This window comes from Zingiber officinale, chromosome 2A, assembly GCF_018446385.1.
Source record: "Zingiber officinale cultivar Zhangliang chromosome 2A, Zo_v1.1, whole genome shotgun sequence".
Taxonomy (NCBI): domain Eukaryota; kingdom Viridiplantae; phylum Streptophyta; class Magnoliopsida; order Zingiberales; family Zingiberaceae; genus Zingiber; species Zingiber officinale.
In genome coordinates, this window is record NC_055988.1 from 100,120,538 (window position 1) to 100,126,456 (window position 5,919).

Here is a 5,919-nt window from a genome sequence, read left to right on the forward strand (position 1 = left end):
CACATAAAACACCCGACGCTCCCCTCCATTTCACTCATCCTGCTTGTATTCTATGTAAGACATGTATCTCAATCCCTCCATCATTTTGTAAAAATAATCCTAAATATTTAAATCTCTCAGTTCCGGGTAACTCGTCCTCTCCTATTTTAACAATTGTTTCATTACTTCTAATATTGCTAAACTTAAATTCCATATATTCTGTCTTTAATCTACTAAGCTTAAAACCTTTCCCTTCTAGTGTTTCCCTCCAAGATTCTAGCTTAGCATTTACTCCTTCACATGTCTCATCTACCAAAATAATATCATTTGCAAACAACATGCACCACGGTACTGTGTCTTGAATGTGTGCAGTGAGTTCGTCCATAATTAGTGTAAAAAGATAGGGACTTAGGGTTGATCCTTGATGTAACCCTATCTTTATTGGAAATGCTTCAGTTACTCCGCCTGAAGTCTTTACTCTGATCGTTACATCCTCATACATATCCTTAATTAGTTCAATATATGCTACGCTAACATCTTTCTTTTCTAAAATTCTCCATATAATTTCTCTTGGGACTCTATCATAAGCTTTTTCTAAGTCAATGAATACCATGTGTAGATCTTGTTTTTCTCCTGATATTTTTCAATTAATTCTCTAAGGAGATGTATAGCTTCTATTGTCGACCTTCCAGGCATGAACCCAAATTGATTTTCTATCACTGTGGTCTCCTTCCTTAATCTTTTTTCTATTACTTTTTCCCAAAGTTTCATAGTATGACTCATTAGTTTAATACCCCTATAGTTTGCACAACTTTGTATGTCTCCCTTGTTCTTATATAAGGGAACTAGGATATTTATCCTCCATTGATCAGACATTCTTTTCGTTTTCACTATCATGTTAAATAATTTTGTAAGTCATTCAATACCTTGTTTCCCTAAGTACTTCCATGCCTCTATCGGAATATCATCTGGTCCAACGGCTTTTCCATTGTGCATCTCATTTAAAGTTTGTTTTACTTCTAAAGTTTGAATTCTACCATAAAAATTAAAATTTTATGCTTATTTGACCTAATTAAATTACCTAAGTTAAGTTGGTCACCTAAACCTTCATTAAAAAGTTGATGAAAATACCTCTTCCACCGCTCTTTTATTTCTTCATCATTTACTAATACCCTATTGCATTCATCTTTAATACATTTTATTTGGCTAAGATCTCTTATTTTCCTTTCTCTCACTTTAGCTATTCTATAAATGTCTCTTTCCCCTTCTTTTGTATCCAATTTTTTATATAAGCGTTCAAAAGTTTCATTTTTTGCTTCACTCACTACTTTTTTAGCTTATTTCTTGGCTATTGTATATTTTTTTTAAGTTTTCCTCATTCTTACAAATATATAATTCCTTATAAGCTATTCGTTTTTCCTCTACTTTCTCTTGTACTTTCTCATTCCACCACCAAGATTCTTTACTTAGTGGTGCATGCCCCTTTGACTCACCGAGTATACTCTTAGCTACTATTTTTAACTTTGATACCATCTTATCTAATGTTGTATTAGAGTCATCGTATATTTCACCTAATGCTTGTATTTCTACCTTCTCCTTAAATATATTTTGTTTCCCATCCTTTAACTTCCACCACTTAATTCTAGGAATTGTATATATTTTCTTTCTATTGATACTATGTTTGAGGTGTATATCCAACACTACTACCCTATGTTGGGTAGTTAAGCTTTCTCCAGGGATGACTTTGTAATCTTTACAAATCTTTCTATCCTTCTTCCTAACCATAAGAAAGTCAATTTACGATTTATTATTCCCACTTTTGAATGTGACTAAGTGTTCTTCTCTTTTCTTAAAAAACGTATTAGCTAATATAAGGTCATATGCTATCGCAAAATCTAATATAGTTTTTCCTTCCTCATTCCTCGTTCCAAACCCATAACTCCCATGCACTCTCTCATATTCCTCATTTTTCACTCTGACATGCCCATTTAGATCACCTCCTATTAAAATCATTTCATTTGGTGGAATATTTTATAATATTTCATCTAAGTCCTCCCAAAACCTTGATTTGGTAGCTTCATCTAATCCTACTTGTGGTGCATATACGCTAATTATGTTCATAGTTTCTTTCGCCACTATTATCTTAAGGGCTATAATTCTATCCCCTTTTCTAACTACTTCTACAACTTCATCATTTAACAAACTATCTACAATGATACCCACTCCATTTCTTGCTTTACTCTTTCCAATGTACCATAACTTAAAACCCGAGTTCTCTATCATCTTTGCCTTCTCGCCTATCCATTTTGTCTCTTGTACACACAAAATACTAATTTTTCTCCAAATCATCATATCTACTACCTCCATTGATTTACCAGTTAGAGTTCCTATGTTCCATGTTCTAAATCTTAGATTATTAGTTTTCCTATCATATTTGTTCTTATCTAACCTATGGTGTGAGAACTCTTGCCTATTTAACACTACACCCAAGTTCTCATGGAGATGTAGCGGTCCTTGCTAAGACATTACAGTCAGACCCTGTAACGCGAACTCTTACATATTTATCACTACACCCGAGTTCTGGAGATGTAGCGGTCCTTACCGAGATCTTACAGTCGGACTCTGTTGTAACGATCCAAATTTCCTCATTTTGAGCTCCAAAAATAATTCAAAAATATTTTGAAATGCTATAGAAAAATTCTAGAGATTTTTAGGAATTTTTAGAGTATTTTTACACAATTTTTGGAGTTCGTTTGGTATTTTTACCAAGAGGAAGAAGTAAAAATAATAATAATAATAATATATATTGAAGCCGGGTTTTGAACCCAAGATCATGTACCCGAACCCGAGTCTTAACGAACTCAGCCCAACCATATGGTCTACGGATGTTTTGTTAATTATATATGGAGCGATATATATTTAAGTAGTAGTTAGGAACAGTAAAATAAATTGGAAATAAAAGTGCGCGGCTGAGGAATCGAAGCAGCGACTTTAGATTTGGTTAAAACTGGGTTAACCAAGTGTGCTAGCGATTGTTTGTTATTAAAGAAGGAGAAATATTCTATTTAAGCAGTAGTTAATGAATAGGAAATAAATAGGAAGAAAAATGAATACAGCCGAGACTCGAACCCAAGAGCTGCGCTTTAAGCAAAAAAGCAGTCAACCAACTGTGCCAGCGGGTTTTGTTAATTTAGGATGGAGTGGAATATATTTAAGGTATAGTTCATAATGAAACCCTAGTTACAAAAAGAGAGCAAAATTTTCCCGAGCCCTAACTTCTCCCGAATCCTTTCCTCTTCCTTTCTGCGACGGCGCCGATTCTGCCGAGCGAAGAAAACGAAGCCCTAGCTTTGTTTCCGGCGGCCGGCGAGGGCATTCTCCGAAGGTTCCTTCACCGTCGTAATTCTTGCATCGAGGAGAAGTCGGGAGCATGAAGAGGAGGCCAAGATCTCAGCCAATCGAAATCTTAGAGGTCTTCTCCTTCGGTTTGAATCCAAGAATCAAGGTAAGTTGCTACTCACCTGTAATAGGATAGCTTCAAGATTTTCTTTCCTTGCTGCCGTGAATTAAGGATTTGGATTTCTACACGAGTTTTGAGTTTTGTACTACTTCTTCTTGGTAGTTTGGGATTCCAGATTAAGAACGTGAAGGCTTCTGCTGGATTTCGATTTTATTTCAGACTTATCGCCCTTATAGTTTTTGGATTGGTTGTTGGGAATTAAGTCTTAATTAGGATGTTATTGCTTTTCCCTGTCGAATTTGCAACTGTTGTACCGATTTTGATAGATTAAGCTTGATTGATGATGCCTTTGTTCCTCTTTATGGCTTCTAGAATTTTGTACAGATTATTGGTAGATTAAGATTCAATGGTTGGAGGTTTTGTTCTTTTGAGAGCTTCCAAAATCTTGGACAGATTCTGTCGGTGGATTTAGCTTGATGATTGGTATTTTGATGGAGATTTTAGAACTAAATCAGCGGATTAAGAAGCAGGATATCGATTATGCTTTGAAAAGGTTTGAAGCAGATGGACAATTTGAAGCTATGTTTTCTATATTAAGAGTCCATGCATTAGAGCTGCTGGGTAGAAGATTATATGATCGTTAATTCATTATGCATTATTAGGCTCCTGATAGTTTAATTCTTGTGTTATGTTTATTAATTCTTCATGCCCGATTTAGGCTCTTGATATTCTAGTGCTAAGCATGATTTGTAAATAGAAAGGATACTGTGAATCTGTATGGTTACAGAGTAAATGCCATGTGCTTTCAATCCAAGCATGAAGTAGATGGGTTATGATATTTATGTGACTAATTGGATGGGCATGAACATATGTGGTGATGGGTTTTAAGCTTTAATGTGATCTGGCCATCATTCAAGTTCATTGAAGTGTAAAGCACTTATATGAAAAGCTACAGCAAGCATTTAGTTTTAATCTTTAAATAAGGTTTAATTTTCAATCTGGTTCCATGTATCAATTAGCAAGTAGAACAATAAGTCATAATAGTAGTAATCACAGTTAGCTAACATAAAGTATTTGTAAATGTTATAAAGATGCTAACCATCATAGTCAAATAGAAGAATGTGGAAGAGGTTAGATAGGGTTTTAATGTTTCCCTCTTAGAATGAAAAGGATTTAGAAGAATGCTATGTTTGGAGTCTTCATCTTTTTGTCCAACAACTATGTTGTTATGTATTGTGACAAGACAATTTTAGTGTTTGAACAATGGTCAAGAATCCTCAAGCAAAGAAGCTGTTTACATATCAAATTAATTATGATGACAACAGAATCGTTAGTTTAGCTATCCTAGGCTGGACAGGTTTTTCTAACTTGAGGGGAAAAATATTCTTTCCATACTATGTACACATTATGCTAGTCTTCAGTTAGGTATTAGTAGTATAGTGCAGAATTCGTGTTTACAGCAAGCATGAACAGCTCTATTTAGAGCTTAGAATAGCCTTTCTTTCTTTGTATTTCTGCGGGCCTGAACAGCTTTACTTGAAGCTTAAAACAGCCCTTTCAATTTGCAGGTTAAGCAAGTGCAAATTCAGTTTCAAGTTAGTTTTCTTTGCTGCTGTACAAAACCCGAACTGCCTTTTATTCCAAGTATATATATATATATATATATATATATATATATATATATATATATATATATATATATATATATATATATATAGTTAGATTTATCTTCAAGCTTTTAGTTTCCCTTGGTTCTGTTATTAGGCAATGAACATAGAATGACTTGGATCAAGTATTGGTTTATTGGGCTAATTGGAGGTTGATCCGGCAGTGATTTTAATTTATTTTATGATGAAGTAGATAGTGTAATCTCTTTAGTGCAGAAGCGTGGATGAAGAGTGAAGATGAGCATATGTAATATGTTGTTTTGGTGAGTATCATGTATTAAACTAAAGATGATTTGAATTGAGGTAATGAATTTAACAGGTGAGAAGTATGTGAGTAATTTAGATATGCAGAGTAGAAGTTTAGTTTAGATATTAGAAGATAAATTAAAGGGATTTATATGTTGATCAATATAGATTCTATACTGAGGATTCCTTTCTGACCATAAGTTTAATGGCATAATTGATGTTCAGAATTAAAGTATTTGGATGTGACAATATCAAGGATTCCATTTGGTCTCAGCCGGTTACTAGAATATGAAATTCTAGGTTTATAATTGCCATGTGAGAATTTTAGTGCAGATTTTTATTAAGCATTAGTGTGCAGATTTTTAGTTAACATTGAAATGCAGATTTCTGTTGCATTGCAGTACAGAATTTTGTTAAGCATTGTAGTGTAGGTTTGTTTTAAGTATTTAGTTTCTTTAGTAGTGCAGATTTGCTAATAGATAGTTTATGGATAGCATTATAGAACAAGGCTTTAGATTTCCCTTAAATATGCATGATTGTGTGTTACCTAGTTGATTTCACTTATAG